Below are 24,980 nucleotides of genomic sequence, written 5' to 3'. Positions count from 1 at the left end.
ATAGCTTTGTCGTGATAGTTGGAGTCTGGAATTCGTCAGAATTGTCTGCGAAAGAAAGGCTTCCAGCTGCCCAGACGGAGCGAGGATTTCTATGCTAGCTCAGCTGAATAAGTGACCCATTTTTTTTTCTTTAAAGAACAATGGACAAACAGGCAAGCATCCTCCTGTCTATGCTTATCATTTTCTTATCTATACAGCTAAAGAGATTTGTCAAAGTAACAGCAATTAAGATAACCTAGGTGAGTTAAGACTTTCCTTCTTTACTCACGGAACTAAGGGGGAAGAAAATAAAAATAGCCTATCTTTTTTTTATTGCAAAAAGCTGATATGGAAAATAGCATTTTAAAGATTACAACGGATGAGGGATTTCTGATTGGAATCTTTTTGATTTATAAGGTTTTTGTGTAATATATGCATGGAACTATTTTTCCTGATCTACTTTTTTTTTTTTTTGACAAATCTGCTCATTCTCTCTGCTACTAGTTATTTGGACGCTGTGAACTAAAGCTGTTTTTGCACTTCTGGGCATATAAGAGATAAGGGCTGTCTAGCGTGTGACGTCAGTTGGTTGGAAAGATTAACTCCTTTGTAACTGGATAAAGAAATAAACTGCTCTTTGCTTGGGACATTGAAAATTGAAGGAGTTTTGGTCCTTTGGCTTTAAGAATGACAATTAAGAAGATCATGGATGTACAAGAAGGGACTTTATCTTTAGACATGTTTCAGAAAATAATGAATGAGATTAAGTCAATAAAACAAGAACTGAGAAACAATAGACAAGCGTGGAAAATTGAATTTCACGAAATGAGACAGGAGCTGAAAGAAATTCAGGATTCTATGAGAAAGGAGAATAAAGATAGATCTGGAAAACCAAAAAAAGATGAAAGAGAAATTAAAGGCAAGGTTCAAACTTTGGAGATTGGATTAAATATGGACATGAAAAAAGATTTGGATTTCCTGGCTCTGACGGATCCTGGAGACAAATATTACAGTTTGGAACTCAGCGCTGTCCCTGAAGGAATTGAAGAGATTGGAGATAAAGATATTATCGGTTCAAAAAAATTCCTGGACTGGAAGGATTTGATGAAACTTGAAATGGAGAAAGTTAACAGAATTAATCCCTGTTTTGTGTCAATGGAAAAATCTTCAAGAGATGTACTAGTGTATCATGTGGAAAAGAGGAACAGAGATGCGGCTTTGCAGCAATACTTCAGTGATATGTTTGGATTTGATGGCAAGAAAATATCTGTGATGGAGGAAATTCCTATCAGACTTTTATTATATGACTATGACAGCAAGATTTTTGGATGCGTGGAGATGGAAGATGGAAGATGGACCTAATACGGATAAAGACAGAAGAGCGATTTGAAATTACTGGACTTAGTAGACTTGATGCGTTGGATTAATTGACATGTTTATTTAGAAAAAAAAAGAATTGATTGACATATATCTCAAGGATTGGAAACTTCTCTTTGACTTTTTGTGGAAGATTAAAATGATATGATGTTAATGAGATTTGAAACCAATTAAGATAACCGCTGGAGGAAGGTGATTTTATAATCTATTAAGAGATAGGTTTGTTATATATTATAGATTTATAGCTGAACTATGACAAATCGGAAGTCAATATTTCTATATTTTTTTCTCTTCTTTTTTTATTGTATTAGTTATTGATTTGTGTTTTTTTCTTTTTGTATTGTTTTGGTTTTGAAAATTTGAATAAAAATTAATTGGAAAAAAAAAAGAAACGGGAGATCTTTAGGCAATAATTATTATCCATGATACTGCTGCGACAGCAGCCAGAATCCTTTCTGAACCCAAGCAAGACACTTTACAGTTTAGTTTGGTGCCATATGCAAAACTAGAATGATTAAGTATCCACAGTATGTTTGCAAGGGAGGATGGGAAGAAAACCAAAACTTTGCCACTCACCTATGACCTCGTTGGCCACACTCCCATGGCAGCCCAACCAGGTCTAGTGAGCACCAGCCACCGCAGGTTCCACTACTGTTCTTGAGTGGTTTAACTATCCATCTGTCCTCCCGGGGAACTCTGGGAATTAAAACTCTTTGAGGGGAAGTGGGGTCTCCTAACAACTTGCAACACCCTTCACAAACTACACTTCCCAGGATTCTTTGGGGGAAGCCATTAATGTGGGATAAAAGTGGGATAAATGTATGGTGTGAATGTGGTCTAAGTCACTGTTCTTCAACCTTGGGTCATCCCAGCCATCATAGCAAATGGCCAAGGATGATGGGAGGTGTAATCCAACATCATCTGGGGACCCAAGGTTGAAGAACAATGGTCTAATTAATCCATCAGAAAGATAAGTGGTTTCAATTTATTGTGAAACCTGTAATGGATTATATAAGGTCCATTTATATAGCTAAGGATCCTTGCCCAGTATCAGTTTACATTTGGGCAGCATGGCCACCAAATATGTAAACTCGTTTCTCCTTTTCCAATGTTTGTTAGGATATTTCTTTATTTAGAATTCATTTTTACCAGGGTATGATACCATGTTATTACTTTAACAGTGCAATCCTGTACATTTCTACTCAGAAGTAAATCCTATTGAGTTCAATAGGGCTTACTCCCAGATAAGTGGGTATAGGGTTGCAGGCTAAAAGTACTTTCCTTGATACTGATGGTGAAAAAAGGAGGCATGAATTCCAAGTCTTTATCCTCTGTATATATTTCTCTGTCCTTAGGGACACATAGATTAATGAAGAAGTCAAAATATGAGAATGTTGAAAAAGCCCCTGCCATTTGCAATAGGTTCCTGGGTACAAGGAATTATCTGATATTTCAATTAAACTCAACCAAGATTTCAGGACTCCATTTTTCAGGGTTCACTGTTTATCTCCTTCATTAACACACTGTCTTTATTTGCTGGTGGCTTTTCTCCATTCGCTGCACTTAAGGTGTCTGCATGCAAGAAACATGCCTATTGTATCCCATGTATGTCTTGGATACAGACAGAACAGGAGGTCTCCAAGGGAGAAGATGCCCAGTGTCTCCCAGCTTGAACATTTTTGTCTGGCCTAGCTAGTTTGCCTACAGTGTTGCAATCCATGGGGAGGCCTTAACCTCTGAAACCTGCTGATTTAAGAATAATTGGCCAGCATGATGCCACTGTGACCAACAAGTGGAACAAATAAAATTATCCACCATTTCAGTACTCTGATTGTTCTGTCTCACTGCATGACTCCATGAGTCCCCTAGAGGAACTGACCTGCTTATAATAAACAAATTGTTTTCTGGGCTCCATTTCCAGTGCCTGCAGGGTAACTACCAGGAGACAGTACCAGCCTGTGTTGACTATATTTAGTGCTGTTTTCATTGGAGGATTCCAATGGTAGGTCAAAATCTTGAAGCATAAAGTTGTTCAGTCTTCAGAACTCAGATTTGCAACAAACTGTAAACAAAACCTTTACTGAAACCAGTTACAGAAAATGAAAGCATGTTGAACCTTGAAAGTTGTTAGAAAGCCACTGGCACTAGAACCAGATGCCTTTGGATCTTCAATCAGCTTCCCCATGTAGTGAGCTACAAGAGGTTCCTGAGCAGAAGATTCCTTGGTTATACTGATACAGGTGTATAATTACCTTCTGCTTATACCTTCTTAACAGGTGAGGTTCTTATTTTTCTCATCGTGTGCACAGGTTTGTAGTATCTACCAAATTTATTCCTAATACTGTCATTCTCTTGCCATTGTGCTGTCCTTATGTGGGAACTGGATGTCACAATTAATATTAATGTGTATTACAGCTGAAATTGTCACTAGTTATCTAGCATCAAAAGAAATCAAGTTCATGACTATCAAAATCACAAAATTATGATTTCTAAATGCAAATGTGCTTCCTGGATTGTAGAGAAATGTATATTTGAATGTATTAATTCCAAAATATCTTTGATGGCAGCATCTCAACAAAGATCCATGGAAGCTAAACATTCATTTGAGTTGCTCACTGTCATATTTTGAACGCTCTGTCCATTTAACATAAACAACTATACCTGTTTTTCTCTGCCAAATGCTGAGGGGCATGATAAATTTAAAGTAACTTCAATAGACCTGGTTTAAATACACATTAGGGTAACTCAAAGCAGATGATAAGAGTGCAGGCCAAGTATTCAGTAGTTATTGGGAGGGAATAGACACTTTCCATGTTTCACACAACTTTTTGACACACTATGTTACTAGGCAATAAATTAGGGCATTCTGCTAATGAATGCATTGCTTGTGGTAAAGCTCCATCACTTGAAACATGATTCAGCAAGACATTTGATTGGGTGCTTTTTCTGAACACCATCACATGGGTGATTACTTTTCACACACTAGAGCCTTAAAAGAGAAAAATATATGTATAAAAGAACTATGGAATGCTTTAAAAGAAATGGGGGTGCCACAGCATCTGATTGTCCTGATGCGCAACCTATACTCTGGACAAGAGGCTACTGTAAGGACGGAATATCAAGAAACTGACTGGTTCCCCATCAGAAAGGGTGTGAGACAGGGGTGTATTTTATCACCCTCTTTATTTAATCTATACGCAGAACATATCATACGGAAAGCAGGATTGGACCAAGATGAAGGAGGTGTGAAAATTGGAGGGAGAAATATCAATAATTTAAGATATGCAGACAGTACCATACTACTAGCAGAAACCAGTAATGATTTGCAACAAATGCTGATGAAAGTTAAAGAGGAAAGCACAAAAGCAGGACTACAGCTGAACGTCAAAAAGACTAAAGTAATGACAACAGAAGATTTATGTAACTTTAAAGTAGACCCTCCGTGGCGCAGAGTGGTAAGCGGCGGTAACGCAGCCGAAGTTCTGCTCACGGCCGGAGTTCGATTCCAGCGGAAGGAGGAAGTTGAATCTCCAGTAAAAGGGGTCAAGGTCCACTCTTCCATCCATCTGTGGTTGGTAAAATGAGTACCCAGCACTGGGGGGTAAAGAAAGGCTGGGGAAGGAACTGGCAATCCCACCCCATATATATGGTCTGCCTAGAAAACGTCGCAAGACATCACCCTAAGAGTCGGAAACGACTCGCACTATAAGTGTAGGGACACCTTTACCTTTACCTTTTAAAGTTGACAATGAGGACATTGAACTTGTCAAGGATTATCAATACCTCAGCACAGTCATTAACCAAAATGGAGACAATAGTTAAGAAATCAAAAGAAGGCTAGCACTGGGTAGGGCAGCTGTGAGAGAACTAGAAAAGGTCCTCAAATGCAAAGATGTATCACTGAACACCAAAGTCAGGATCGTTCAGACCATGGTATTTCCAATCTCTATGTATGGATGTGAAAGTTGGACAGTGAAAAAAGCAGATAAGAGAAAAATCAACTCATTTGAAATGTGGTGTTGGAGGAGAGCTTTGCGGATACCATGGACTGCGAAAAAGACAAATAATTGGGTGTTAGAACAAATTAAACCAGAACTATCACTAGAAGCTAAAATGATGAAACTGAGGTTATCATACTTTGGACACATCATGAGAAGACATGATTCACTAGAAAAGACAATAATGCTGGGAAAAACAGAAGGGAGTAGAAAAAGAGGAAGGCCAAACAAGAGATGGATTGATTCCATAAAGGAAGCCACAAACCTGAACTTACAAGATGTGAACAGGGTGGTTCGTGACAGATGCTCTTGGAGGTCACTGATTCATAGGGTCGCCATAAGTCGCAGTCAACATGGAGGCACATAACAACAACAACAAATCAGTCTTTTAAACATGCCTGCAAGTTACTGTTATGAATGAGACCAACAATTCATTTTATGTGACTTATTTAATTGTTATGTGACAACAACACAGTGCACAGTGTATATTTCTTTTGATTTTCTGCACTGTTGTTTTGGTGTATAATCAGTTGAGATAAATGTGTTGTGTTGGTTCCTTAACCATAGCAACATTAAGGATTATGATGCATTTCCAGAAGTAGATGAACAGCATTGATATAGAAAATGAAACAACCACTTTATAAATAGTAATTATTATGGTTATTCCAAAGGTGCAACCTGATGACAAACACCCATAAAGGATTCTGATTCCATGCTTTATTGTGAGATAAAAGTTGTGGGAAGCAATGACCACAAAACAGAAAGACTATGTTGAATGGTGTTTATATTAGTGGTATTCCAACCATTAATTCTATGTCATAAAAAGAAATGGCAGGAGTCTCCTTATGGTGAGGTATCCCTGATATACTTTCTCTCTCCACTTCCTGTGCAAACTCCAGTGCACACTTAGATGGTGCAAAAAATGTTTAACCCACTTCATTGTTGACACAAAGATGTATATATATATTGGAGATCTGTATAAATTTTGACAACTTCATTATAACTGAATTTTAAATTGTTTTTATATTGTTTTAAATTTTAAAATTGTGTTTTAAATTGTATATTTGTTTTAATGTTTTTGATTGCTGTAATCCGCCCAGAGAGCTTCGGCTATGGGGCGGTATACAAGTGCAATAAATAAATAAATAAGAGGTAAATGGATAATTTCTGCTTTTAAAATCCTAAATTTTGGCTATTCACTCAAACCAGTCAGTAGTGTATAACAATCAATGAAACTTTGTATGAACCAGCAAGAATGGATTGCATCATTTTCATTTGGCTACTATCAATTTCGCCTTCTTATTTATTTGTTTATTTTATGCCACTTTCCCACATAAATGTGCCCAAAGCAGCTCACAACATGAAACAAAAATTATAAATCAATACAACATAATAGTCTAAATGCCAATTCATTTCAAAACATAATATGACAATCCAATAAATCAGTTATGATACTATGGATATAACATTTTAAATTCATTATAAACAATCATTAAAACATATCAGTTGGTATCAATCAGTTAAAATGTATACACCAGAATCAGATATGCTAAATATTTCCAGCGCAAATCAAATATTGGCAATGATATAACCAGCGGTCCATACATGGCAGTACTAACAAAGTGCATGACATTTTTTTCATAGAGGTTAAAAACAGAAATACACACAGTTCCAAGTAGCTTGATCATACTGTAAAGTGCACAAAAATCACCTTTAGTTGCATTTATGCAATTGATCCTAAACATCTTAAACTTTTAAGATCTTAAACATCTTAAACATTTAAATATAATTCCCCCTATTCCTATAGGCTTAACATTCCATTGTGAAGTATTTATATGAATGTAATGCTACACTTAAAAGTCATCATAATGCTTAGGTGATAGTAGTAAGCTATAGATGTAAGTGGATGTATTTTAGAACTGGCAAACTCTGTGCTAACAGTAGTAGTATTAAAAACCATTGTTATATTAGCAGTAAATAATTATATAGGTAGGCTATTAACAGGAAAGTCCTACATGTATTACGAGAGTATAGAAGCCTTTCTATATGATGGATTGAAAGGTTGCAGAAGCTATCCCTACTGCTGTGCGTCTACAGCATTTCCTAAAAATGCATTTTGATTGAGACTACTTCATGTACTAGGCTGTTTCATCAATCTCCACAGGATATATTTAATTGATCTCCAAAGAGTACATTTCTCAAAGAGGTGTGTATGAGACCAGTCTGTGCTCACAGTGTCCTTCTTCACAAAATCTCGCTTAGCTATTAAGACAAACCAAGCTACCCCATCTGAGGCAAAAGGAGTCATGGCAGTCATACACAATCTCACTTTCTATTCTATCTGTGCCTGCAAAAGCTTTGGGGAGGCCATACTGCTTCATTTCCATCAGTACTTGCTGAAAAAACAACTCTTCACTCCAAAATGTTCTGGGGAGCAGGGATTGTCCTGCTTTTGTTGTGCTATATCCCTTATGGACAGCAATAATGTGGTAATACTGGGGAAGGATTGCAGAACTAAAAAGCAGAATAAATCCATCATTAATGCACTATTATTTTGTCAAGAAAATGTTGCATAATACACCCACAATTAAACACCAGTTTGGAGGTGTCCTGTATCTAATTCTGGCCTTTACTGACAATTGTCCTGATTCACTTTCAGGAAGATTATATGACAACAAGGTAAGCCAAGCCTCAGGCTTTGGCTTGGGGTGCCAATTATGGGGTAGAGCATGCATCCTCCTGCCCATGCTCAGCTCTCACAGGATTACCCATAATCCTGGGCAGTCTCACAAGAGCATCCAAGGGGTGGAGCCAGACCTGTACCTTTAAAAGGCCCCAGCCTACTGAGCACCAGCCTCTTTCTTCAAGTGCAGCTCACCCTCACCCTCCCTCAGTCACTGAGTCACTGAGCGTCACTGCACTGTGTTTCACTGGGTTGCTGGTTGACGGGACCGGATAGGAATTTTTCCTCTCAACAAACCTGGCCCCACTACTGAGCACATTTTTTCACCTATCCCTTAATGGTTCACTATGCAGTTGTTAGGTCTTCATTCACCTCTGTCACAGCTTTAGGCAGAAATGGCATTGGGCAGGATCAATCATAAGGGGGACCCGCCATAAGGGGTTCAATGGGGTACACAATGGCCATGCCCCTGGCTCAGGAGGGGCGTTGCATCATCCAGCACATAACCCCTCCCACTGGTTGGTCAGCAGGACCATAGGTGCCTTGTGTTCATGGGTTTATTGTGGGCCAACTCCCAAGGTAGTTCCCAACTGCTTGACTCAGCATTCCTGCAGCAAGGGCTGCCAGAATGAAACAGATCCTTGCCCTACTGACATGCCAGCTCTGCTTTACTTGCTCTAATCAATACAGTTGTGGCCCTACTTCACCCTTAAACCTGTTTCTAGCTCTGTTATTCCTGTTGCTGGGGGGGGGGGGACGTCATGCTCCTACCACACAAGCATTCACTCTGATTTGCTTGCACGGTGTTTATACCCCTTCCCATTAATATTCATTTATCCTACACCTTTCAATGCATTTCCCCATCACTTTCTTAATTGCAAAATATCCTTTTTTTAAAAAGTGCTTTTTACAGACTGCTTTCATCCGCTTTAATTGTGCAAACATAAATTTCCCATAGGTGCCCAAATCTCATCCACAAAATGTTGAAAGTCTGGAGGCAACTCTAGGACTGTGAATACAGTAGTTGCCTACAGCAAAGCATTTCCATTAGCCACAACTGGAAGGGGAACAGGTTGATCTGCAGATCAGTTGCAAAATCTGCTTGAAACTGTTTTAAAAAATTGGACTCAAGCTGATCCCACCAGGTTTTACAGTAACAAAGGGCAGGGTTTGACTAGCATCACGTGCCTCTGTTTTCAGAAGACTGGAACCAGCAGAACAGTGAGTGTGTTTCTACCCTAGGTGGAGTAAAGTTTTGACTTGGTATAAGGCAGCATCCTAAATTAATGTACTTACTATCATTCCTCAGTGGGGCTTCTCCTTGCAGCAGGTAGTTACTGCATCACCTATAGAGAAAAGAAGTGTTCTGTTTTTCTTTGTCAGGGAGCTTTAGCATGTCTGAGTATGTGGTCAGTGTTCTATTTTGTTTGGCAAGGTGAGCCTGAGCCTCAGATAGCACTTCCTACAGAAACTGAATGTTCAGTGCCCACTTTAAGACAGTTGGACAAACGGCCCACCCTCACCTAAGCTGCTTGACATCTGGCTCTCTAGCTAAGCTGAAAAGCATCTCATGACACTTACATGATTGGATGAGATCATAATCATATGCTAGAAGCCATTAGCCCAGAACTGGAAAGCAAAACAGAGTGCATTATGTTGCCTGCAGAATGTACCCATTTAATAGAACTAACACAGCAGACCAGGTTCAAACACCAGGGAACATCTGGCTAGTATTTACATCTCCTGTTTAATTTGGATGCTGGAGTTTAGTTTTCAAGATGGCAGTAGAGAAACAAATTGAGCCCATCACTCTGTTGCAGTTTAGAAAAGCAAGCTTTGTTTATACTTTCTCATATTAATACCTCATCCACTTAGCCAACAGGCCCCCTGAAAAATATACCTCAATCACACAACTCCCCTTAAGTAACAAAGCTGTAATTCAGTGTAATGCTTTGTTGATGAGAAGAGAAAGGGATTCAAGTAAACTTTAAGTATTGAAATGATGAGACAAAGTTGTCCATAAGAAACTGAGCTATAAAGTTGCACAATTTTATTGGTGCCTGTTGAGAAAGCCAATGGAAAGCATAAGGGGTCCAACCTGCTTCCATGTGCCATTAATGTCAAAGGCATCAACAGGAGTCATTTTCACTTTTTAAAATGATGTCCAGTTTGTAAAAAAAACCATGCAGTTAGGAAGGTGAGGGCTTTGTACTGCAACCACCGTTTCACAACGCTTCTGATGCTAAGAAAAGCAAGTGTAGATAGAATTTCATTAAAATCCAGCATCTGAAAGCAAAGTTGGCCATGTGACAGTACAATGAGCTAAGATCCAGGATGCTCATGTTTATAAACAAATGGCAGCAGACTCAAAAGATTACACGAGAGTTCCAAGCCCAATGCTACAACCCATTACTAATTCAAGAACCTGGAGGTGCAAAACTGGAGGAAGACATAGTACAGAGGGGGAGAAATAATTCCATGTGGGCTCAGAAGCTATTTATTTCAAGGTAAAGGACCAATAGTAAAGAAAGAGCATTTCTCTCACCTAAGTAACCTCAGCACATACTAAAAATATATGCGGACTGGCCCAAGGTCACCCAGTGAGCTTCATGGCTATGTGGGGATTCAAACCCTGGGCTCCCACGTCATAGTCCACATTGGCTCTTGCTGATAAGTAGTATAGTGGCAAATTCAGAAGTGCAGGGTACCTTCACGATAGTCATAGCTACTGCCCCTTCTAAGATTACACCACCTTCTAAGATTATAGAATAATCTGGCCAGGCTTGAAAACTGCTTTCTGCTTCTCACTGTCACCATTTGACTGTCATTTCTCACACTCAGATATATTGCTTGAATTGCTGAATTCAGTGTCTCCACGTTTATCTCCTGCCACTACCAAACTGCTTGATGATGTAGATAGGATGTTATCATCAGGATTCACTGTCTCTTCTTCTGCAATTATAGGATTCTCACTCTCTACAACTTGTCTTGGTTTTTTGAAGTAGGAACTAATAAAGACTTGCTTGCAATTGACACTCACTGGATCTTGTCTCAGTGGCCAACACACTTCCCTTTCATGCTGATTGGCTTGTAGGACGCTGGAGACATAGGGAACCTGCTGGGATTTAGCTCACAACAAAGAGATCTAAGACCCCTGGGCACCCAGATGACTGTACTCCTGGTGCTGGTGATATCACTAGAGCCCCTCCAGATGTCCCTTTTGTTGTGCATTCATGATTATTTGTGCTCATGATTGCATTAACGGCAGTTATATGCAATTCCACTTTCAACACTGTTTATGCCTGCGAAAGGTTCAGGATGGACATCCTCCTTCATTTCTAATTGGTGCATGTCCTAAACCACAAATGTTCAGGGGGTGTTTGTTTTGTTTTGTTGTTGGCTGTTCTTTTTTGTTTGTCCCACTTTGGTTGCACTGTAGTGAAAATGTGCCCATCCAGGCTATAATAATATGAGAGCACTGGGTAAGCATTACAGAGCAACTAATAAAGCGGAATGATGTATGGATGGTTCAGTACAAATCCACTAATGCACTATTAATGCATCAATGACATGCTGCAGAAAACACCTGCAAAAATAAAATCAGTCTGGTGGGGTCCCTCATCTTAAGGAAGTTCTTTTCAAGGCTTTTCAGGGTTGAAATTTTACTATAGTAGCAATTTTACTATAAAAGATAGAAGTGGCAGTGATTGCTTTTAAGTTTCAGGTTTTGTTTTCTTTTTAAATGCCCCTCATTTACTGATATATTGCCTTAACTTTCATTTCATTTCTGGGCTTCACCATGGCAGAAAAAGATTGCTAGATGAGGAATAAATCTTTGCAGTCTGTTCCTCCTACACTATACTGGCATCAGGATTATATAGACATCCTGCCCATAAGCATTGACACTTAATGTGCTCAACTGATGGGAGGGAAATCATTAATGGCAGACCTGGTGGACGTATTTGTTTTGGACCAAATCTTTGGGATGATGCAGTTGGGCTATAACTGTTTCCCTGCTGCGCTCTCTTAACAAAGAGGCAAGGTGCTGCACGTTCTCTGTCAAAGTGACTAACAAGCCCTCTTGTCTAGGCTTGAGCGTTCATACCTGTTTTCAGTTCCTTACATACTTTTGGCTCCCCCACCTCCCTAGCCCTACATTAGAGCATTCTGATAGAGGTTCTCGGGAAACAGGATGCCAATTGGATAATCAACAGGAAACAAAGCCTCCTCAGAAAAGATAGCAGCCTCAGGGCCGTCTAATTACAAGTCCCTGCACTGCTTGAAGTTACTCAGCTGACATGCCTGAACTGTGCAAAGACCTTCAAGTGAACTGTTATACAAAGCTCCATGTATCACATGGTTGTGAAGCAGCTGCTAAGTCTCATTGTAAATGAGGCACAGAGATGATAAGTCACATACCCTCCTGCTTAAGGGGAGGGGAGGAACCTTCCTTAGGCTGTGGCGTTGTCGGCTGAGATGAAGCTTGGGAGGTGGAAAGGAAGTGGAAATTGGGACAGGAGTAAAGAGCTTGGCAAAGATGTTCTAGACTAGAATCCTACGTTGTTTAAGCCCATCTCTTTGTGTCAAGGGATTTGCTAGAAGCATTTTGGTGTTCTTCTTACTTTGCTTCTTTCCTGTGTTACTACTGTTTCTACAGAGAATTTAAACTAGAAAATTTTATTTCCCTCATTATTCATCCTAGAAATCTGTCAAATTTATTTTTATTAATTTCAAAGCCTTTTTATTGGTCAATGCCATACGATGGTGAAGATAGCCTTTTGTGTTTCAAATTGGAGGTTATGTTCTGTTTTTATTTTGGGTGCATTAACAGTTGGATCTGAAACTGCAGTTTGATGTAAAAACAGACTGATTCCAATATGTTGCTACTTCAGCAATGACTCTAGCTGTTGGGAAAAAGAGGTTGCATGTTTTCAGCCTGCTATGTTTAAGCCACTTCATTTAAGGCAAGGTGGGCACCGTCAATTAAAAACGCAGAGCACACCTAGCATTTTGCTAGAATATATTTCACCTCCCCCTGTTTTATCTTGTGCAAATTGAGACACTCCTAAGGTTCACTGGAGACTATTCTGCAGAACAGTCAGTGCCATTATTCCACAATTGTTTTTGGAGCTTTTTTTTAGTGTTGCAAAGTGTTGCTGTGCTTCACATATTCACAGAAACAGAAGCAAAAGGGAATAATTTCCTATAGGAAACTTCACTAAAATTGCAAAGTAAATCAGACATATTTAAAGTGACCATCTGGACTATATGAACTGTCCTAAAAATTTTGCTTCCTTCCTGCTATAATGAGATAAGCACAGCACATGTCTTGTTTCAGTTATTTGGGCTGATTGCAAGTGTTGCCACCACTCAACATATATATGCTCAGAGGCACATGTGACCAAACTCTTCCAAGCTACACAGCAAGTGGATTGGACTGTGAAAGACCAACCCAAATTGTGTTTGTATTTTGACAAATTTGTAGGGCAGTACAATGTCTCAGAGAGGAGGTCAGGTCTCCTGCTCCCCTGGTGCATTCACTATAGCTGCCCAATTTCCCTGCTTTTTAAAGTTTGGTAGAAATCTCTGTGGGCTATAGGTACATTCTTAAACTGTAAGGTTTTTTGCCTGTTAGTGAATTTCTCTGCTTTTTAATCTGGGAGGTAAGAAATGGGATCCTATGCATGTTTGCTGAGAATGGATTGATCATCTGCATGCTTATTGAGTTTAGTGGGATTTAACCCCCCCCCCTGCAATCATGCTTAGAATAGGTGAAACTGACTACTGGGGATGAGGAGGGGAGGGGGAGGGGAGAGGGAGGAGGAGGGAGGGGAGGAGGAGGGAGGGAAGGAATGGCAGATGGGAGGAGGGGGATGAGAGCAGGCAGGGGGGAGGGGAAGAGGACAGGTTTAATCATTTGCATGTTTATTGAGTTCAATGGGATTTACTCCCATGCAATCATGTTTAGGATAGGTAAAACTGACCACAGGGGATGAAGAGGGGAGGGGGAGGGGGAGGTGAAGGGAGGGGAGGAATGGCAGAGGGGAGGAGGGGGATGAGAGCAGGCAGGAGATGGGGAGGAGGACAGGTTTGATCATTTGCAGTTTTATTGAGTTCAGTGGGATTTACTCCCATGCAATCATGCCTAGGATAGGTAAAACTGACCAGTGGGGAAGGAGGGAGGGCTAGAGTGGGCAGGGGAGGAGAAGGGAAGGAGGGGAAAGGCAGGTCTGGTCATTTGCATGCTTATTGAGTTCAATGGGATTTACTCCTATGAAATCATGGTTTGGATAGGTAGCATCTGTCATGAACCATCCTGTTCAGATCTTGTAAGTTCAGGTCTGTGGCTTCCTTTATGGAATCAATCCATCTCTTGTTTGGCCTTCCTCTTTTTCTACTCCCTGCTGTTTTTTCCCCAGCATTATGGTCTTTTCTAGTGAATCATGTCTTCTCATTATGTGTCCAAAGTATGATAACCTTATTTGTCTATTTTGCAGTCCATGGTATCCGCAAAGCTCTCCTCCCTCTCAATGGTATTTACTCCCATGCAATCATGCTTAAGTTAGGTAAAACTGACCATGGGGAGGAGGAAGGGGAGGAGAGGGAAGGGGAAGAGGGGTATGGGGATGGGGAGGGAGGGGCAAAGGAAGGGGGAGGGAAGGGGCAATAGGGAGGGGATAGGAGGGAGGAGAAGGGAGGGTGGGTTTGATCATTTGCATACTTTTTGAGTTCAATGGGATTTATTTCTGTGCAATAATGTTTGAAAATGGAAATGGACTGCCTTCAAGTTGATCCCAACTTATTGTGACCCTATGAATAGGGTTTTCATGGGAAACGGTATTCAGAGGGGGTTTACCATTGCCTTCCTCTGTGGCTGAGAGGCAGTGACTGGCCCAAGGTCACCTAGTGAGCTTCATGGCTGTGTGGGGATTTGAACCCTAGTCTCCCACATTGTAGTCTAACACTGACCCAGGGGAGGGGCAGAGAGGGGAGGAGATTGGGTGGGTGGTCACTGGGCAGAGGGAAAGCCCCTTTCCTTTCCAAAAGGTAAACATTGTGAACAGTATCATTGCTTTTCAGTATCATTGCTTTTCAGTTAGTGAAGGTCTCTGAGAGTTGCTAGGAGACACCCTGTTCCCCTCACAGATCTTCAATTAGAGTGGCTGACTGTGAAACCAGTCTGGCCACTGGAGCTCTGTCAGAGGAACAGGAGTCTCCTCTCAGCACCCTTCACAAACTACACTTCCCAGGATTCTTTGGGGGAAGCCATGACTGTCTCAAGTGAAATCAAAGTCTACTTTGGTGTGGGTGTGGCCCCCTGATTAGGCAAGCCCAGCAGCTGTGAGTCTGGCTTTTAGAACACTGACAGTTGGTTCTTACTGAGCATGCTCCGCATTATCATTGAGTTCCAGCCTAAATTAATTAAATTAATTAAATATCAGCCAGGCATTTTTTGTTAACTTTTAAACTGCAGAAGGTGAAGATCAGAGTATGGGGCAAAGTCAGTAATAGGATTACAAGTACTCTGTGAACATTTTTTTTATTTTTTATTTATTAATTGCATTTCTAAACCGCCCTATAGCAACAAGCTCTCAGGGCGGTGTACACAAGATAAAACCACAATTAAAATACGAACAAGTGTGGATTATAAAACATATTTAAGAACAGAATTAGAATACAAAATTAAAATAAAAATTACAATTACAATTAAGTTTAAAATTAAAATTAAATTTAAGCTTAAAATGCCTGGGCAAAGAGGTAGGTTTTTACCAGGCGCCGAAAAGATAACAAAGAAGGCACCAGGCGTATCTCATCTGGGAGGGCATTCCATAATTCGGGGGCCACCACCGAAAAGGCCCTAGATCTAGTTGCTGTTCTCCGGGCCTCCCTATGAGTTGGGACCCAGAGAAGGGCCTTAGACGTCGAGAGCAGTGAATGGGTAGGTACATAGCGAGAGAGGCGTTCCATCAGATATTGCGGTCCGATGCCGTTAAGGGCTTTATAGGTAAGAACCAACACTTTGAATCTGGCCCGGAAACATATTGGTAGCCAGTGCAGTTGGGCCAGAATAGGTGTTATATGGTCGAATTTCTTCGTCGCAGTAAGAACTCTGGCTGCAGCATTCTGCACTAGCTGAAGTTTCCGAATCGTCTTCAAAGGTAACCCTACGTAGAGTGCATTACAGTAATCCAATCTAGAGGCTACCAGAGCGTGAATAACTGCTGATTTTTAATGAATTTGAACAATTATGAGAACTCTGACAGAAAAAATCCAAAAGGTCTCTCTGGGGGGTTTTCTCTCTTTTTAGACTTTGAACTCTCTATTCTCTCTTTTGTGTATTGCCATGAAAATTTAGAGGGTTGTTAAACTAGAGTTTCTGAGTTCAGGACTATAGGTTTTGTAAGGTTTTCTTTGAAATGAGCTTATGGGAAGCATCAGAATGATATGAGGGAGTATTTTCAATGTAACATTGCAGAATGTGAAAAATCCACGCTGGCTATAATATACAGCCACTCTTGTGGCTGTATGTGCTTAGGAAATACATCTATCCTCCCAAGTGTTTCCTTGCAAGCCCCAGGGTTAGCCTCCTGCACTTTCTTAGCAGTGTCATTCATGTGCCATGTTTGGACATCAAAGGTGTTTATAGAGATGTTCTCACTGGCTGCCCCACAATTATGGTCAGACTACTTTTCCTTTGGAAACTCATGAAAGCTAGAGCTTAAACATATTTCAGAAGCTACATAACACCTTTTTTTTTTCCTCCTGGGGTTGGCTTCAGGAGATTGGTATTAGGATCATCGAGGGTCAGAAGTTTTAAATGTTTTTTTTAAGGTGCTTAACTGGGTATTAATGAATTAAAATCCTGTTCTTCCTTTGAGGAGCTCAGAGAGGCTTGCAGGGGGCTCGCAGGCACGAATCAAAAGAAGGCCTGCTTAGCTTTGTCAATGCAGGGACGTTGTGTGCTCCCAGACCATGTTCCTGAATATCTTACTTTATTTAGAATCTGTCACAGTTCAAACTGTGCCTTCAGCCTGGGACAGGCTATACATTTAAACAAACCACTCTCATGTTTTGTGTTTAACCTTTGCGATGAGAAAAAAAATGTTAGCCTGCTCTGATTGGCCTGGGACTTGGAAAAGGGTGTCACATCATCTTCTATAACGTGTGGCAAAATTTGATTGATTGCATCATTTGTGGATGTTCTACTAGACCTCTGTGCCTCCTTATGATCCATATCACATAACATTGCCCTCTGCAGACTATTGGGTGTCATATGCTATATTGAAGATTCTGTCTAATTTTAAGGCAGGGGTGGGGAAACTATGATCCTCCAGATGATATTAGACTCCAGCTGTGGGAGGTGGATTGCTGCAGATAGGGCAGCACTTGTAGGGAGCTTCCCTTTTTGGGAGCCTACTATGTAGGTTGTTGATAGCCCTAGGGTGGGAGAATGGGGCTATCAAGAGGTGTGGACCAGGGTGTGTCTGACTACCTGCTAGAGTTGCTATTCTCAGTCTTCCTGGCTGAGAGGTAGATAGGTTCAGGAGTAAGGCATACACACCTTGTGTGGTAGGTAGGGATGGGGGAGAAATTCAATTCAGTTTGCATTTAAAGCTGCATTTGTCGAATCCGCACTTTCTGAAACAATATGAGAACTGAAACACAGCCATCCTTGGAAATTTGCACTTACACAAAAAAATTTATGCACCTCTCCAACCTAGCAATATTTACAAAACTGCATATATTAGGGCAAGGTGTGCATGAAATGACTATATTGGTGAAAATAACATAAGAAAATGCATTGTATTAGGATACATTGCTCGCAAAAAGTGTATAATTAGTCAAAACTGCATACAAAAATGGATTTATTAGGATAAATTTGCACCAAAATGCTTAAGATTTTTCATGAGGATTTTTTTTTTAAATTACAGATTGTTGAAGAAATGTGGAGAGCCAAATTTAAGATTAGAAAAATGAGAAATGGAGAGAACCAAACTAGACAGATCATTCCATCCTTAGTGGTAGGTAGAGTGCAAGAAGGTACCAGTTGGGCTGCTTCTAGGTGAATACATGGAGGATGTTTGTTATGTGCTGATGACTACTACACATGAACTTTACAGATTTATTGGATTGTATTTATTATTTGTTCTGTCCTGTGTTTTAGGATTGGCACTTGCTATTTATTTCTTTGCTGACATAATTATTGATAGTTAAATTATTTACTCTTTTTGTAAACTTTACAAGCACTTTACTTAATTGCTACCACAGTCTTTGCTCTTTGGAAAATCATTGCAACTTAAATATTGAGTGTATATCTGCACTTGCGCTTGGATATTGTTTTATGCACTGGATATATCTGTATCTGCTATATGAATTACTGCAATTGGAGTGAATGCCTACTGTTACTTGTGCTGCAGCATTTGCATTTTGTTCATACTGCATTTTAGTACATGCTAGGTAGGATACACCTGGGCTGGTATTAGGTATTTTGTCCTCTTCCCTACAATGTGCCTGCTTGGATATACTGTGGTAGGACAGTAATAGGGGCACCCCAGTTACTATAGTCATAGGCAGAGGGAGGCATGATAGTGGAGGATAGACTAGTCAGGTGAGGATTTCTTAGATCTGTCCCCCTTTTCTGGTATTTCCCCATCCCACAATATATATGATGCTCTGTCAACCAACCCTCCAGCCTGGTGATTTTGCTTTGGAGTCCCAGGTCAGTTGATAATAAGATAGTTCTCATCCACGTCTAGGATTACCAACACCTGGGTGGATGAGATGGGTGGGCCTCGGTGGATCCAGTGAACTGGTGCAGCATCAAACAAGGCTGGAGATGAGGTGTTTGCCATGTTCCGTAAAAATGGCACCCTTCTCACCAAGAGACCTACCTGCTTGGGGGCTGAGTTCAAGATTTTGTGCCTGGTGTTGGACAGAGACAGAGTAGGGATACTGTTGGCATACCAATTACCTCATTGCCCAGCAGCCTCCCAACCAAGCTAGCGGAGGTAGTCTTGGAGGTGGTGTTGGAGGACACACACACACGCTATTGTTTTGAGGAACTTCAACATCCATTCCAAGGTTTCCTTGAATGGCACAGCTCAGGATTTCATAACAGCCATACCTCAATACATCACTTTCCCAACACATATTATTCTTGATCTGGTCTTTGCATTGGGGCAGAGATTAGGTGGTCTGGAATTGGAAGGGTTGTAATGATCCTTTTGTCATGGTCAGACCACTTTCTATGAGATTTGAACTGCTAATCTGCAATACCTATTCAGATGGTCTACCCCAGAGACATATAGAATCCATTTGATTCCTGAATTGCTCTGACAGGATTGGTGATCTTTTTTGGGCCCTGGTCTCTCTGTGGAATGATGAGATGGAAGGGCCAATGGCACAATAATTCATAAGTAACCTTTCCAGTGCTGCAGAGACCATGCTGCCCTCTGGTTTTCTGGTTTGTGAATGGTGAAGCAGTCCAGACAACTGCTAAAGACCAAATGGCATAAATCTGATTGCAAGGATTATCAAACATGGATAAGAGCACATTTATCATTTCTCCTGTATGGCAGTGAAGGTGATGGGACTGTGCTGCAGGGATGGGACTGTGCTGGGACCATCAAGGGGCAAGCATTTCTGCCTGCCTTGCCCCACCCCTCTGCCTGGGCCTTGTCAGGAGGAGCTGCAGGCTGAGAGGTGCTGCTGCAGGGATGAGACTGGGCTGGGACCATCAAGGGGCATGCTTTTCCATCTGCCTTGCCCCCCACCCCTGCTCTTAGTGACGTTTTTCTGGGGACTGCCCTTTACCAGGAAGATGAATGCTTTTGGTTTGCTGCTCCTGTTTTTTAGAGATGTTAGGACTTTGTTAGTTTGATTTTTTTTTTTTGTAAATTGTATTGTTTTTATTTGTATTTTGTATTTGTATTTTTTTGTGTGTGTAAGCCGCCTTGGGGGCCTATTTGGCTGATGGCGGCCTATAAATAAAACATTACATTACATTACAAAGAAGGCTTACCTTTTTCCTTTTTTTTTTTTGGCCTCCATTGCATCTTCAAGTAGCCATCCAGTGGAGTGGGAAGAGGACTACTGAAATGTAATGAGATTTTAGAAACTAAGACATCTGCTGTGAAAAGTTTGCAGGGCACTTTGAGGGTAAAGTCACTTGCATTCATGCTGAGCTTTATGCTACTATTGGTACAGTTCCTGGGGAGGTGTCCAGCACATCATCTTGTCAGGTGTTGTGAAATTGGTTTCAGCTTTTGCAATATGAAGATGTGGACAAGGCACTTGGAAGTGTGTGGCTGACTACATGCTCTCTTGACCATTGCACTTATTGCCATCCACCCACTTGGCTCCTGAGCTAATTCTCCTATAAGCAAACTGTTTAAATCAAGCTCATGGATTTGATATCCCTGTTATTCTTTGTTGAAACTTAATGGTTTTGCTTCACATACTCTGGCATAATGATTTTTCATGCCACATTTATGACAAATCTTTCCAAAAGCTGGGGAATTTTTATGCTTATGCACTGTACTACAACAAGAGCACTTATATCTCTAGATTGTGACTTCTCAGGTCTAAGAGCCTGTACTGGAATCCCCTCACAATCTTTGCCAGTTACATGTACTGCATGCAGCTCCTTGCCATATGTTGAGAAACTTGACATAGTCTGTAGCTGAGCTCTTGTTATTTCATCTATATGACATATTTCAATTGCTTTCTCCAGAGTAAGACCAGGGTCCCTCAGCAGTCTTTCCTTTAATTTCTCCTCCTTCACACTAAACACGATCTTATCCCCTACCATATCATTAAATGCCGAACCGAATTCACAGTTACTAGTTTTAAGTTTAAGTTCAGTAACAATCTGTTCAATGATATCTCCATGTATCTGTGAATGATTCCAGAAGGAATATTGTTTGAATACCACATTCTTACAAGTAGTACAATATATCCTAAGTTGCTCAAGACCTTGTACTATATCTTTTGGGCCCTCTTCAGTGAAAGCAAAAGTATTATAAACTGCCAGTGCTTCTTCTCCCACACAGTGCAACAAAATAGCTACTTGCCGTTTCTTAGAGACATTATCCACTCTAGCAGCAGTAAGATATAGCTGAAAAGCTTGCTCCCAGTGTTTCCAGTTCTCTGCCAAATTACCTTGCAAAACAAGTGGAGGTGGAGACCAGAATGAGTCCATGTTTACAGCTACTAAACTAATAAATGTGTGCAAAAACACACCAACAACCCTCAATTGCAAAGGAAAAGACATCCAAATCCGACTTCTGACACCATGTGATGCTAGGCTATCAAGAAAAGCACTCCAGTCTCACATATGGGAAACAGGTTTAATGGAAAGCTCAAAGCATAATCTAAATAGGGAATGCTAGACAAAGCACTTGGCTGATTAGATACTTCTCAAGTGTGCTCAGCAGGCACACTTAGAAAGACATTACACCACAGATACAATCCAGACAGAAGGAGTTGAATGAGTAAGTCCAATACGTGGTGAACATATTTTTGCACAAGGGGTGGCACCTGCTGCCTTTAAAGGGGTGATAGTGAACCATTCCTTAAGAAGACTTCCTTGTATCTGAAGGTTTCTAATAGCTACTGCCCAGTCACAACTATCCTCTTCTTATGGAAGATGCTGTTGGATTATACGAACATAGGAAGCTGCCTTATACCATATCAGTTCATGTGTCTATCTAGGTCAGTGTTGTCTACACTGCCTGGCAGCAGCTTTCCACGGTTTCAGGCAGAACACATACCCAGCCCTACCTGGAGATGCCAGGGATTGAAGCTGTGACTTCCACATGCAAAGCAGATGCTCTACCACTGGACAATATTGTTGTTTTATCTGCCCTTGTTTCATGATATTGTTGCTGAAGTTGTGTTTTTTAATTTATTTTATTGTACCGTACCTAGGATCACTTTACAGTGAAGGGTGGGTTAAAAATATATATCTAAATAAATAAATATAAACTATCATCAGCCCCAGCCAGCATGGCCAATGGTCAGGGATGATGGGAGTTGTAGTCCAGCAACATCTGGAGGGCTGCTGGTTAGCTAACTATTCCTGTGTTGAGGGGTCGCACATAAGATACTTGATGGCCATACAAATCTACACTTTTGATTATATTTAAAAGGTCACACCTAAACCAAGCTTAACTCTTCTAATTCAGGATAAAAACTAGTCTAAGTCCAAGTGGCTTTAATTACTTGTTCCAAAGGGTTCTGACCTACCACAGTACCTCAGAATATCACGCAAAGTAGTGTTAGCCAACAATAGTACACTCTGTCTGGGTCACGTAGCCTCATCACATCCTTATGCAAAATGAATTTTGTCTTCCCCTGGAGAAGATCCCTGTGTTTAATTATCTCACTCTTGCCTTGTGTTTATTTTACACCGCTTGTTTTAATCTTAAGGATGCCATGGAACAAAGCTTTGGTTCCGATAGTAGCACCATATGGGAGCAGCTGCTTGGGGGTTAGATTGTGTGCTGATCATGAAATGACTTACATCTTCCTTTCGATGGAACAGCTTTTATGCTTTGCTCTTAAACCTGAAGTCACGTCAGTACAAAATGATAATAAACATGTCTAGAGAGATGTTTCCAGCTCAAAGCAAAAGTCTCTGTCCGTGAACTCTGCTCATATTCCATTTCCATTTCATAAGACAGAATGTTGGCATCTTCCAAAGAATGGCTTTAATGTGAAGAAACTGCAGTTAGTTTTCAACAGCCTCTTCCTTTTGCAAAAGTTTAAAGGTTTCAAATAATGTCAGAAACATTGCTAAATGAAGTGAAAAATTATATTTATTTACTCATGTATTTCACACACAAAAAAACCCTAATTATAAAATGAAAGTAAATATCAAGGACATGAATGATCTATCCCCATTGCAGGCATAGCACAGACAGGGTTCCCTTAAGTCTCAATAATGTTTATAATGCTCAATAGGGGATTATGGGAAATTAGAGGTCTGTGTGCTCCCCCAGTAGCCTCATCCAGCTGTCTGTCTCTGCACAATGCTTGTTACTAGTGCACTCAAAGGGTCAGGAATGGGGCTTTATTAAGTAGGGAATAACATGCATGTACTACACCTGCAGAGGATCTAGAGGCCCCAATTCTTGGTAGAGTTGATGTAAACCTTGTCACATAAATTCTAAGAAAAAAATAGGAGTAGCCTTTTTTGAAGATGGAAAAATAGTGCAAATGTATTTTAAAGAAATTGTAAAAATAGTAAAAACACCTACAAAAATATAGCAGATAACTAAACCTAAAAAATTGTCTTACCCCTTATATACCCAGTTGATCACTGTGCTCTGCAGGTGAGGGCCTCCTGCATCTACCATCTTATCAGGAGGTCCATTCCACACACATAGGAAGCAGACTTTTAGAATTGTGGCACCAACACAATGGAATTCCCTCCCCTTAAAAATTAGACAGGCGCCATCTCTGTTATCTTTTCAGCGCATACTGAAGACCTTCCTCTTTCAACAAGCCTTTTAAGTAGAGACTTTATCCCAGGCTGCATCTGCACTGGAATTGCTTTTTGCTTTGTTTTAATGTTTAATGTTTTAATGCCTCTGGCTTGTGAAAGCAGCTGCGGCAAAACAGCCAACTTGTATCCGCACCGAGGCTCTGAGGCACACTGGGGCTGGAGGTGGCTGCCTAGCAGGCAAGCCAGCAAGCCAGCAAGCCAGCACACTTCTCCTTGCAGTTTTTATCTCGCCACTTGGCCAGAGGCTGCTAGAATCTGCTGACTATAAATAGCAGAAGCTACTGAGTTATTGCGTGCCACAGACCGGAAAGGAAGGAAGGAACGCAGGAACACAGGTGAGTTGCTGTCTCCTCGCCTTGACGGGGAGGCAACCAGTGTCTATAGCTTCTGCCCACTTTCCTCCTCCTCTGGCCTGCTGAGCAAGTTGGAGCCTGTTGTGTGGAGTAGATGCCACCGTGACCTGTCCTCCTGAACATCTGCTCACATGAATGTGAGAGACCAGTAGCTGGTACAACTCATGTAGAAAGCTACACTACTGATTGCTGGGTGTGCCAGGAGCCCTCATGTCCTTGCCAAGCTGCTATAGGATGCTGGAGCCCCTGATGGAACACTGAACATCATCCATGGACAACATGCAGCTGTGAATTTTGTTTGTGACCATCCTGATATCAAAGCCATCAGCTTTGTGGGATCTAATCAAGCTGGAAAATATATATATGGAAGGGGTTCCAGGAATGGCAAGAGTGCAGGCCAATATGGTAAAACTATGCATCTGTGTTGACATCTCTGTTAGTAGGAAAGCTGTTGATGATCCTGAAAACACTTTTAAAATAGTGATAATTTTAATACCTTGAGTTGTAATTCTGATGTTTTGGTATTTCATTTGAAAATGGCAAACTTTGAAATCATTATTGACATACAGTACATTTTAAATATGGTTGACCCAAGACCTTTAAATATATATACAGCAACTCTTAATTCTCTAGCAGAAAATTTCAAATATGTAAAAAGCTTTTTGTGACTCCCTTTAGTCCTTGCTTTATATTGGTAACACAGCCGTATTTTCCTTGAAGGTCTGAGACTATATAAACTAGTTGTTTAAAGATTAAGGTTTCATTCATGTTTATGTACTGTATATGGATATTGTTTATGTATTTTGCTTTGTAAATTAATTTGATATGTTTTTTATTGTACCTTGTGTATTTTATTGTAAACCGCTTTGAGATCTTTTAGATAGTAAGCAGTCTATAAATGGAAATAATAATAATAATAATAATAAATGTTTTAAAGTCTTTTATTTTTAAGATGTTTTAAAGTGCTTTTAGTGTTTTTGTTTGCTGCTCATTCTGGGAGGAAGGGCGGGATATAAATTTAATAAATAAATAAATAAAATAAATAATAAACACTGTTTATATATAATTCAGAGTTATCCAGT

General features: G+C 40.4%; 1 long non-coding RNA gene across 1 annotated transcript in view; it reads right to left on the bottom strand.

Annotated features, from left to right (window-relative positions):
* The window catches only part of LOC133372125 (uncharacterized), a 61,975-nt gene that overhangs the window by 2,646 nt on the left and 34,349 nt on the right, over positions 1 to 24,980 (bottom strand). The window contains exons 2-3 of the long non-coding RNA XR_009759458.1: positions 20,060 to 20,130; positions 9,334 to 9,383 (exon numbers count right to left, since the gene is read on the bottom strand). This is a non-coding gene — a long non-coding RNA (uncharacterized LOC133372125). The remainder of the gene's footprint in view (positions 1 to 9,333; positions 9,384 to 20,059; positions 20,131 to 24,980) is intronic.

The sequence above is a fragment of the Rhineura floridana genome, chromosome 1, assembly GCF_030035675.1.
Source record: "Rhineura floridana isolate rRhiFlo1 chromosome 1, rRhiFlo1.hap2, whole genome shotgun sequence".
Lineage (NCBI taxonomy): Eukaryota > Metazoa > Chordata > Lepidosauria > Squamata > Rhineuridae > Rhineura > Rhineura floridana.
This window is presented reverse-complemented; position numbering and strand designations above follow the sequence as displayed.